This window comes from Antechinus flavipes, chromosome 1 (assembly GCF_016432865.1).
Source record: "Antechinus flavipes isolate AdamAnt ecotype Samford, QLD, Australia chromosome 1, AdamAnt_v2, whole genome shotgun sequence".
In the NCBI taxonomy this organism is placed as follows: Eukaryota; Metazoa; Chordata; class Mammalia; order Dasyuromorphia; family Dasyuridae; genus Antechinus; species Antechinus flavipes.
This window is the reverse complement of record NC_067398.1, coordinates 702,913,980-702,925,871: the sequence shown is the minus strand read 5'-3', so window position 1 is coordinate 702,925,871 and position 11,892 is coordinate 702,913,980. Positions and strand designations below refer to the sequence as shown.

General features: G+C 44.9%; 1 protein-coding gene and 1 long non-coding RNA gene across 2 annotated transcripts in view; one reads left to right on the top strand and one right to left on the bottom strand.

Moving 5' to 3' along the window:
* Positions 1–7,555: 7,555 nt before the first annotated feature.
* On the bottom strand, positions 7,556–10,006 carry LOC127545522 (uncharacterized). Its single transcript, XR_007949679.1, has 3 exons — positions 9,760–10,006; positions 8,985–9,076; positions 7,556–7,891 (listed from the first exon to the last, which is right to left on the bottom strand). It is a non-coding gene; the product is annotated as an uncharacterized LOC127545522 (long non-coding RNA).
* Positions 9,001–11,892, top strand: part of NOS1 (nitric oxide synthase 1) — a 149,135-nt gene continuing 146,243 nt past the window's right edge. Inside the window, exon 1 of the mRNA XM_051972873.1 lies at positions 9,001–9,213. The gene's annotated coding sequence lies outside the window, so the exon portion shown is untranslated. The remainder of the gene's footprint in view (positions 9,214–11,892) is intronic.

The following is an 11,892-nucleotide window of genomic DNA, read 5'->3' as shown; positions in this document are numbered from 1 at the left end:
AAGTCATCTAAGCTCTCAAGCTCTGTTTTCTTATCTGTAAAATGAGGTACTTGCTGGGAGAGTAGATGGGAATAGAGAAGGACAGAAACAAAGCTAGCTAAAGAAGGGCAAACCAGTCCAGTTAGTGATGGATCAGATCAAAACTTCAATGGTCAGAAATGCAATTGAGACAATACAAGACCATTTTCCTTCTAGTGTGGTCAAAATAGGGAGACTGATTCTCTAAAAACAAACAAAAAAGGGAGAGGGGAGAAGGTGGGATGGAGGTGGGGAGGAGACAAAGCCTAAAGAATAAAGGTGAATTTGAACTGGAGATCTTTTAAAATGTGGTTGACACTATCTTTTGAGCACCCTCCCTGCCCTCAGAATCAGTTCAGGGCTTTCCAGATGCAGTCTCACAAATGCTTTGTTTGCCATCACAGCACAGATTGATGCAGCAAGAATTTATAAGGCTCTTTCTAGTTTAGGCTCTACTCTAGGGGCTTGAGACAAAAACAAAAAGAAAACAGGCCCTATCTTCAAAGTGCTTAGATTTGACTCAGCAGCACACGATAGGAAGGGGTTCTATGGAAGAACCCTAGCAACAAGAGACACGTATACTGGTGGCCCAAAAGTCCTAGTGTAGTTTTAACCTATTAAAGCTTTTAAAAACTTTATAACAACTAGGACTTTTGGAACTCTCCTTATGTATAGTGTTTTATAATTGCAAATCATTTATATACATTATCTCATCTGAACCACAACCACAATCTAATAAGAGAAAAACTACAGGTATCATCTTTATTTTGTGAGGAAAGTAGCTCAAAAAGGTGGTGAGTCGCCAATGTCACACAGCTAATGGTCAGGATTGAAATTTGTATCCAGGTCTCTCCTGATTCCAGAGAAACAATTTCCCTCTGACCAAAAGCTTGAGGAGAATTTCAAAGACATTTAGTCTAACCTCCTCTTTTTTTCAAATAATAATAGCTCATATTTATTTAGTACTTGAAGGAAAGAACTTTACAAATATTATTTCATTTGATCCACATAACAATCCTGTGAAGTAAATGTTATTATTCCAATTTTACAGATGAGAAAATTGAGGGAGAGGAAGGTTAAGTAACTTATCCAGGATCACATAACTGTTTTAAGTCTCTGAGGCAGGATTTAAATTTGGTTTTCCTAGCTCCATTTTCAGTTCTTTAGACTTTTCCTCTGCAATGCTGCCTCCCTCTTCTTTCTTCCCTTCTCCCCTCTCTGTGTCTATCTGTCTGTCTCTCTCTCTCTTTTCTCTCTCCTTTATCCTAACAATGAAGCAACCTTAGGGATTTCTCATCACTTTTGAAATAAGACAGTGAAAAATTCTCTCCATTGAGCCAAGAAAATGGAGTTGAGCCCTCTAGAGAGAAGAAAGATAAATAGAGAGAGGGGTCTCCATTTGTGCCTTCAATAGTTCTACTGAAAGTTAGTGTTCAAAACCTAGGCAGGAAGACCATTTAACTCTAGTTCTCAGTTCAGGATGGACGCAGGTAAATGTGGACTGATTCTCTGCTGGCTCACAGGGCCCCTGATTCTCTGCTGGCTCACAGAGCCACCAACTAAGACATTGCTTTATAGGATGGTCCCTGTCAAGAAACATTTCCCCTCCAGATCCCTGAAATTTTACCATTAATGAGTTTCATCATTCGTGCTTTTGAGTTAAGCACTACCCCCTTCCACTCACCAGATCCCCCCTTTAAAAAATAAGTACACAAACTTTTTCATAAATTCATGTAGAATCATTTATCTGGTAAACTGGGACTGGAGAAAATAATAATGTCATATATGCTTTTGGTTTGCAGAGAACTTTACACATATCTCAATTTGAGCCTTACAACAACCTTGTGAGGTAGATGCCTTATGTATTATTTAGTTCCATTTTAGAGGTAAGGAAACTGAGGCACACAGTTGAAGTGACTTACCCGGGGCCATAGACCTCCTGAGTGGGGCAAAATTTGAAGTCAGCTCCTCTGACTGTAACTGAGTCCAAAATATTTATAGGATTATAAATTTCAAGCTAGGAAAAACATTAGAAATCATTAAGTCCAACCCTGTCTTTTTACAGATAAGGAAAATGAACTTGCCCAAGACCACATAGCTAATAAATAGAAAAGGTGGTATTTGAAACCATGTCTTCCTCACTCCAAGTCTAACATTCTGTGCTGAAGTTAGGGGGATGGTGAGAGAAAACTTAAAATAATGGAACTGAGAGTAAAGAGCCCCAAAGTCAAAGGAAGATAGAATGGCATCATGGGAAAAGTACTGATGGGTCAGAATCTGGATTCAAATACAATATATTATGATTACTACCTATGTGATCTGAAACAAGTCTCTTAATCTGCTTGAGTCTCAGTTTCCCCATTTGTAAAAATGAAAGGTCCATTCTAGCTTGAGATCTAAAATCCTGTATCTAAACTGGAGAATGTGCAGAGGAAGAGACCAAAAGAGACAGATCTCCTCTACTCACTGTTCTATAAGAATCGATGGATTCCATCTTGGAGAAGGATAGTCTCAGGACTTTTTTTTTTTTGAAGAGAGGATGGCTATATGGGAAAGGAACTTCACTGGCTGCATTTGTCTCCAGAAGGCAGAATCAGGAACAATGGGCAGAAGTTACAAAACAGCCAATTTAGGCTGGATGCAAGGGAAAACTTTCTTAGGAGAGCTGTTCCAAAGTGGAAGGTAGAGGCTTAGAGGGTGGTGGCAGAGAGCGAAGGACTCCACCTCCTTAGAGATCTTCAGCATTGGGATAATATGCTGGGGCCATGCCTTTTCTTTTGGGTTGAACAGGATAGACTCTTGGGATTTTTTTTTTTTAGCTTTAAATTATGTAATTCTGTGACTATAACACAATAAAAAAGCCCTGGAGTTTTGAGTTCAAATTCAACTCTGATACTTAATAGCTATATGAATTTGGGAAAATCTCATCTTCCCAGAACCCCAATTCCCTTATCTAAAAATGGGAGGAATTATACTTGGGCAGGCTACTTTCTGGGGTTGCTATTAGAACAATCCCATATAATAAGCCTTATTCAAGCTCACCTGAATACATCCCATAATATTGTCTCCTCCTCTTCAGAATCCAAGACCAGGTGACCCCCTTCCTTCTTTTTAACCAGAGATATAGGAAAAAACAAGAAAGAATGCTGGGCTGGGCTCCCCTTGTTCCATCCCCATCCTTACCCCAGGCTGCCTGATACCTGACCCCACAATCCTGCAGCTCAGCTCAAAATGTCCCAAGATGAGGGGCTCTGAGGAGTGATGTAACCCACCCTCCTGCCTCCCTCCCTCACCCCTCAAACTTCTGGGGTCTTTGCAAGACTCTAGAAAATAATGAGCTGAAAGCACAACAGTGAAGGTTTACTGCCATCTCTAGGTCAGGCGGAGAATTGTCGCTCTGGATTTCAGCTGAGTTGGCTGCCTGGCCAGGCTGGGCTAAGCTGGGCAGGGAGCTCCCTGCTCCTCTCCAGATGGAGATGCCTCGATATTCCTGGGAAGTCTGAGAGCTTCCCAGCAGGGCCAAAGGCTGGCCATTCTGCTGTTAAAATGGTCAAATCCCATGAAAGAGAACTCCGCTCTAGGAGAATCGACCTAGAACATCCAAACTCAAAGAAATCTCAGAAAATAGGCTGTCAGAGCTGGGGGTGGAATGGGGGTGGGCTCTCCTCGAAACCCTTAGCACTTAAAATGGTGAAGAGAAGCCTTAGGACTCAGAATGGCATGGCTGGGTGGAGCATGAGTGTGTAGAACATCAGAGATGAGAGGGAACTTAGAACACAAAATGTCTGAGCTGGGAGGGACTTCAGAGCAAATATCAAAGCTGGGAAGAAACTTAAAACATACAAGATCCAAGCTGGTTTATTGCCCAGCCCCATCTTTTTATAGGTGAGAAAACAGGTTTGTGGAAGAAAGGGGACATGTCCCAGGCCACAATCTAGTTAGAATGCAGATTAAAGCCTCTTCCTAATTAACCCAGTGTTCTTTCTACTAATTAATTAAGCCAGTGTTCCTTTCCAGCCCCCTCATTTTATAGATGAGAAAACAGGTTCATGGAAGAAAGGGGACATGTCCAAGGCCACACATGTAGTTAGACCTCAGATTAAAACCTCCTAATTAATCCATTGCTCCTTTCTTCCCTTCTCCTAAACATTCCTATAAATTACTCGATTGCTTAATTCAAGTGATCGCACCTGGCTTCTAAGACATTATTCCTCACAAAGAACTTTGTTCTAAGTTACCTTCCAGACTGAATTGAAAGAACACTGGTTTGGGTTCCTCACTTCAAAATGGTTTTTGCCATTTATTTGATTTTCTGCAAATCACTTGCTCTCTGGACCTCAATTTTCTATAAAATGAGGAGACTGGCCTACGTGAATTCCAGGGTCCCTTACAGTTACGATCTAAAGCTATAATCCCATGACACATTGATACTAGAAAAAAATCTATAATTTTATATAATTTTAGGTATCGTTCTGCCTAGGACCACATGGCAGCCCCATCCCTGTTGCCCCGAACCAATCAGCCCCACGTCTTTCCTTTAGCTTGAAAAAGGAGAGGGCTGATTATTGCTTAAGGAAGGAAAAAAGGGGGGGTTGCAGCAACACTCCAAGAATATCTCTGGCTAAGGTTTCTGTGACCCCCCCCCCTTCCATGGGTCATGACAAGAAGCATTAACCCGGAGCATGACACAGTGAAGAGAACACTGTGTACTTGCTCAGTCCGAGAAGTCCTTCGGAACTCCCATCACTTATTAAATAGGGTCCAAAGTATTCGAGCCTTAGACCAAATTCTTCCATATAAATATTTATCAAGATTTCCCAGGAAGGTGCGACTCCCTCCCCTTTCTTCTTCATTCCTTCCCAACCAGCCTGGAAGAGGCAACCACAGCTAAGCGTCCTGTGCCTTCTTCACCCAGACTGAGAGCTGGAGAGGAAAGAAATTAGACTTTTGAAATTTCTTGGCTTTTTCCAAGTGAGGAAGAGAGCCAGCAATAGCCGGATTGCTTCTCTGGATCAAGCCTTGTAATCTGCACTGCTTCTATTCCAACGTTTGACCCCTTTTTCTGCCTCCCTTAGCCTACGGCTCCTGGGAAAGGTACTGAGTCAGTCCTGGAGGTTGCCAAATCTACCAGGCTGTTTCTCGGGGCCTTTCAAGTGCCTTCACTGACAGCTGAAGCCAGCAGATGCCTTTCTATCGTAGCCTATTAAATTAGCCCCTCTGCAGTCAAAAGGAGATAATTATGTTTTCATTAGCCCTGGATAATGTATTACCCCCCTCAGTGGCAGCAACCATAGCAAACTGGAGGGCAGCTGTGTCAGTAGCTGGCTAGCCGCTCAGGGAGACTTTGACCTCAGCCTTTACTGGGCTGGAGAATCTGTCCTATAGAGTGGGGCCTGGGGAGTTTATGATTGGGAAGAGAGTGGAGACCAGGAGGGAAGAGGAGGGACGATCTCTTCCCTGCCCTCCCATTTCTCACTCATTTCCTCTTTCCCAACATCTTCATCATACACATGTGGAGCCATTCCTAAAGGGGAAGGATCAGGGCAACCCCCCCCCATCCCCAATGTATTTATCCATCATGGTTAAGGGAAACGCTAATGGTAAACTCGAATGAAAAGAAGTCACAGACACAGAATAGAGATAGAGGGAAGGACAGAAAAGTTGATCCTACCTAATAATAACAGTAACTAGAATTTCTGTAGCACTTTTAAGTTTTGCAAAGCACTTTATAAATATCTTATTTGATCTTCACAACAACTGGGTGACCTCTAAATTCTATTTTAAATACACTATCTTTTGGTTTCATAATAAAGGGCAAGTATAGGCGTAGGTTGTCTAGCCCACTCTATCAACCTTACGGCAGAAAGCAATGTTTATCCCTGACATATAGAAACTGTGTTTATATGACTATATTCCAGCATACCTACTCATAAGCAGAATGTGGCCCTCACCCTAGGCCCTTCATTTTTCTCTTTGGCAAGAAGGATGTTATATTGCTGAACATTGATCTAAGGAGGTATCCCTAGTTTATACTCTTGCACCCAAAGAAGCATCCCTAGCTTGTCCTAAAAACAATTGAGGCTAAATGCTACCAACTTCTCATCCTACCATTCTACCAAAGGAAGGTAGGCAACTGGATGATATATTGTAGTAAGGGCTAAACATGGAGTCAAGAAATCCCAGTTCAAAACTTGCATCAGATGGTTATATCTTTGTCATTCTGGGAACGTCACTTGATCTTGGTTTCTTCACATGAAAAAAATGGGTGTAATATTTTACAGGAGAGGAAACTGAGACAAGAGAGGTTAAGCCATTTGCCCAAATTCACTCAGCTCCTAAGAGGCAGAATCAGATTTGAATGGCCTTAAGATTCCAAACCCAGTACTCTCTCTTCCTGAGCTCTGAAATCTTTGGAGGTTTACATATGCCTGGGGCATTGACTGCATGCTCAAAAATGGTCAACCCACCAAGGTGAAGTTTCTGGGCTTAGCATAGGTCTTTCTTTGTTTTCTTTCTGCTCTGCTCTGTCATAGGTGGGAACATCCCCAAACCTCTGGAGTCAATGGTACCCTCACCCTATACTCAGAAAAGTTTATGACTACCAGCCTCCATTGGCACCATCAGAACAGCAGGTATGCCAGGAGGAAGACTCTCCATTGGCTCGGGTCCAGACCCCCAAGTGGTCCCAGGGCCTGTTTTGATCAGGTGAACTGCCAACCCTGTGGAAGAGCTGTTTCCCTGTACTGTTTCCTTTTTATTTTTCCCAGTTGCCATGGTAATTGGGGGAGCAATTTACCAAGGCTGACGATGGTGACACAGCTGAAGCCTGGCTCTCAACTTTCAAACAGCTCAGGCAGCCAGGTGAAGATGAGCTAGATGAGAGGGGGATTGGGGCAGGAAGGGGACTGGCTTAAGGATCCAGCCCATTTCTTTTCTTCTTAGGGCTCCCCATTCAACCTGAAGGGTAGGAGGTGACCTTAGGCCCTAGCCCCAACCATTGCCACTTTATACATGCATTTTTTTAGAGCACACACATATACCTGATTTTTTTAAGTCTTTGCATTCATTAAAAAGTAGATCCCAAATACCCGCATGGCTGTCCCCAGAGTCATTTTCCATTTCTCCTAGGCTGAAGTGCAAAATGATTTGAAATGAATGTATTAATGACCAAGTGGTATGTTGGATTGTGGCTTTTGTTTGGCATCTCTGGCAGGATTTTGTTCGTGTGTGTGTGTGTGTGTGTGTGTGTGTGTATGTGTGTGTGTGTGTGTGTGAGAGAGAGAGAGAGAGAGAGAGAGAGAGAGAGAGAGCAATTGAGTGGGCTCAATTTTCAACAGGAGACACAGACTTGAAAGTGGGAAAGAACACTAGACCATAGAACTCAGGTGCTTTGCATGTATGATTGGGTTGGAGAAGAAAAAAAAAAACACAGGCATATAGACACACACACACACACAACTTCAAGCTAATGCTTTCCCTTTACACACCCACCCACACACAAACATACACACACACACACACACACACACACACACACACACTCATACACACACCCTAAAAACTATAACCCTGCTTCTCCAAGAGTGTATGACGAGCAAAGAAAGTGATACACAGACTCACTACAATCTGCCAAGAAAAAAAAAGACAGCTTTCAAACAGGATTTATTCAGTAACCCATATGTCAGGGCACTTGTAAAAATGAAGGAAGCCTGGTTCTTAGCTATCCCCCCCCCTTTCTTCTCTTTGGCTTTCCTCCTTCCTCCCAGGATGATGCTGAACAGGAAGGGTCCGGGTCAGATCATTGTTTTTTAGCATCCCTCCTCACCTTCCTCCCTGAGGGAGAAGAGGGTTGAAATGAAGCCATCGCTATGAGCTGAAAGAAGCAAAAAAAAAATGTTCCAAAAAGGACTAATAGCATTGACATATTGAAAGCGTTGCTTGTGAAATCGAAGTCTTTGTGGCTGTGAATTTAGGGCATGGCAAGAATCCAAGTAAAAATCCCACAGCCTCCCCAGTTGCCCTTAAGTTTTTCCAGTCTGGATAGTGGGGCACTGCTTCTTAATACTCTCTCAGTAACGAACCGGCTTGTGCGTTTAGGAAGAGGTGGGGATAGTGGCTCCCAATAATCCGTATAGCCAGAGGACTTCCCTTCCCCATCCTTTGATTTCTGCCCCTCCTTGATCAGAGATGTCATTTTAGTTGGGGACTTCATTATTTTTATTATCTTATTAAGTCACAGAACAAATTAGCATCTTCTGAAAAGAGAAACACTAGGAATATCAACAAGTCCTGGACATTGAGATGGGGGTATAGCTGAGGGAGGGAGGCAGGCCTAATGAAGAGCTTTGGAGAACAGGAGTAAAGGGTGGAGAAAACAAAATCTTCTAAAATGAACTATCATTTCTTAAGAGTTCTCTAATTCTCTTCTAAAAGAATTGAGGGAATGGATGTATGTGTGTTTCCTGATAGGGGGAAAAATGGAAATTAGGTTATATAAAAGATGTATGCCTTCGAGTCCAGAGCTTCTCTTAATGAGGATGGCTTCGTCTCTCCCTCCACACCCATAAAATTGGCCGGTTGGACGTCAACGTTAATTCATTTCAGTGATGATATTAAAAAGTAAATTCTCCCTCACGACCCTAGCTGAGCTCATCGCCGGGTCCCTGTCCCTACATATTTAAACTGCATTTCCATCTCATGGTTAGAAGATACTTAGGGATCTGAGGAGTGGAGAGAGCCAGCACAGGAGGAAAAAGGGAAGCAGAAGCCGGTGAGGGAAGGGACCACCCTTGCTCCTTGTGGGAGACCGGGGAGAACAGAGCATTCTAAACTCTGGCATCTAGGGAGGAGGGAGATGAGGGGAGGGGTGGGGTTGGGTGGGGTGGGGGTGGGGAAAGGGAGATGGGGGTGGGAAGTGATCTTGGAAAGCACAAATCAGATGAAAGGGGGGAAACTGTGGCTCTCACCCATAGGTAAGGCAGTTTCCTCCCAACCTTGCAGCGTGCCTGACTGAGAGTGGATGCTTCCAGGTTCCAGGTCTGGCATCCTTGAAGTGAACCTGAGACAGAGTAGAGGAGGAAGAGGAGGAGGAGAAAGGACTGCAAGCAAGCGGACCGGCCGCCGGGCAAGCAAGCAGGCAGCCAGGCAGGCTAGCTCAGGAGGCTTGGCTGGCTGGTACTCGGTGTCCTGAAGCAGGTGAGTTGCCAGCTCGGACACTGTCGAGCTCAGTAACCCTCGCCCCCCTTCCCGTTCCTCCCTACCACCACCACCCCCCTCGTTGAAAGTGGCTCGGAACCTCCTGGTAAACCCAGGAAGAGAGAAGAAGAACCCGGGAATTGGGGGTGGGGTGGAATCAAGCCCAACTTTGTGTCTCCCTCCTCTCCAGATTCCTTTGCCCAGGCTGGAAAAGGACTGGGAGGGTGGTCCAGCGGGGGAAGAGTACGAGACTGGGGAAAGCAGGGCACCACAGCCTTTTCGCTGCCAACTTTGTGAGGATCCCCTCTCCCCAGGAACAGATCGGAGTGCTAGCTGGGGGAGGGGGGAGAGAGGGGCTCTTTGGTAATGTTCTTCCCCTCCGCCGCCCCCTCCCCAGCCCCGACACACACACACACACACACACACACACACACACACACACACACACACACACAGCGGTCGCCTTGCATTTCCCTCTGCAGGGAATTGGGGTTACAGGCGGTACCGGATGGGATGAAGGGACTAAATCCGCGTGCATTGATTTACCTGGTAAAAGTTGCTCCCTGCCCCTTCCCCAGGAAGGGAGAGGTTTTCCCGGGATACGAACGGGGTTCCCAGCCTCGCAGATTGTTTATACTCTTCTCCCGCGGTTGGCGGGGAGCTTCGGCTTCCTAGCTCACATCTGGGAAGCCGCTGCCCCCCACTGCTGCCTCAACCTCTGACAGAAACCTCTCCACCCCCACCACTGTTGCCCGGGCGGAGTCGGCCCGGCTAAGCCAGGGTTTAGGGGAAGGGAAATGACCCAGGCATGATGGATTCCCTTCCTGGGAACAGGGGAGGCGGAGCGGGGAGCCCCTGGGAGAGCTTAAACTTTCCCACTGGCCCTAGGTGAGCCTTGGGAATGGGTCTGGGGGAAAAACCAGAAGAAGGGGTCCACACGCTCTGAACTAGAATGGCAGGGAAATGCTAGCGAACTCGAGCTTTATAATGGGGTCTAAGGCAGTAGTTTGGGGGTCCTCCTCATCTCCACTTTCCGAGAACGGAAACAAGAGTGGGCTTGGGTTGCCCTAGAATGGTTCAAAGTGGGGGAAACAGAGGAGGGGTGAGGATTTTTTGAGGGGGGGGCATTGTCCTTTCAGTGCGCATCTTGAAGGATTAAGCTTCTTGGAGCAGGAAGAGATTGCGCTGCTGTGGCATCGGATTCCTAAACCTAGTCATCTCTAGGTTTGGGGAGGGGTCCAGAAAGTGAGAAGAGTGTAATATAGGAAAGAAAGCTGGCTGTCATTCCCTCCATTCCTTACTGCGGTTGACCATGGGCTCCCTACTGTCACCTACAAGGGTGAGTGGCTGTATCTACACTTCAGGAATTGCTGTCTCCTGAGCTTCGCAATTCCCGACTCCTGCAGTTATTTGATGGCATTTCCTCAGTTTAGGAAAAGATGGTCAGATCCCATGCCCCAGGGCACAAGTGGAACAGAATGGGAAATGGGGGAATTGGAAAATGAGGGAATCTGTCTCTATCCATCCTGAGTTGTGTCTGTGAAGGACAGCAGAGGCTCAGGAGGAGGGGTAAAAGAGGTCCTACCACTATCCCTGAGGATCAGAATCCAAGCAAAAGCCAAAGCTGAGAAGGATCCTCCAAATCCAGGAAAGTCATAGAATTGAAGGGTCCCCACAAGACTAAGTGGGGGGAAAGGCCAGATCCAATTAGTAAAATAGAGAGAGAGAGAGAGACTTGGGGCATGAAAAGATTAGCCTTAATACAGAATTTAAATCCCCAACTTCAGAGGCAAAATTAAAAAAAAAACTTTATGTGCCCTAATGCCGGAAGTTGTTGAATAAATACTCAGAAGCCCATTTGTTCAAGTCCTTTAAGATCATAGATTTGAAGCCAGTGGAGATCATTTAATGGAATTCCTTTTTTTTACAAAGAGGGCCATTAAAGTCCAGTGAGTGAAAGTGACATGCCCAAAGGTAGGAGAGCTAATACTTAAAAACTGTGCTCTCTGACTGTAAATCCTGTGCTTTCACTATTCTTGCTGGGGGCTATTCCAGGGAGTGAGAATCGGCAATTCTCCTGGCTAAAATATCTCAGAGAGGCAGTGTGGTGTGGTAGGATAAGAGTTGAAAAACAGGGTTTATGTGCAATTTCTGATCCCTTCAGATTGAGTGATCTTGGGCAAGTCCCTTAATCTTTCAGTACCCTGAGACAGCTCTCAAAAAAAACTGAATTAGGATTGTGAAAGGAAAGTGAAAGGAGTCCACAAATTGAACATAAAATTACAGAATAGGAAGACCCTCCCTCAGCAAATAAATTAGCCCCTACCTGGAAATTAGTTCCTCTCTTAGGACATTGATTCTTTCATAGACACCCTTTTTTCATCCCCTTCTCAAAAATAAGAAGGTTTATTAGGATCCAGCAGCTCAAGGAGATTGTGGAGTGGTGCAATTAAAAATGGGAAAGAAGGCTGCAAATGAGAATGCAAGGAGAGGGCAGGCGTATGAGTGCCTAAAGGTCTATATGTGCTGGGTATAAATTGACTCCCCTCAATCACCACAGGAAAATGAATAAAGTAGGAGATGGGTCCGTGTTAACCAGTGAGTCACTGGGTATTACTTTTCAGCGGGGGCTACCTCCTGTCTAGTTACCCAATTATGGGGAGGAGGAGAAGCTAGTTT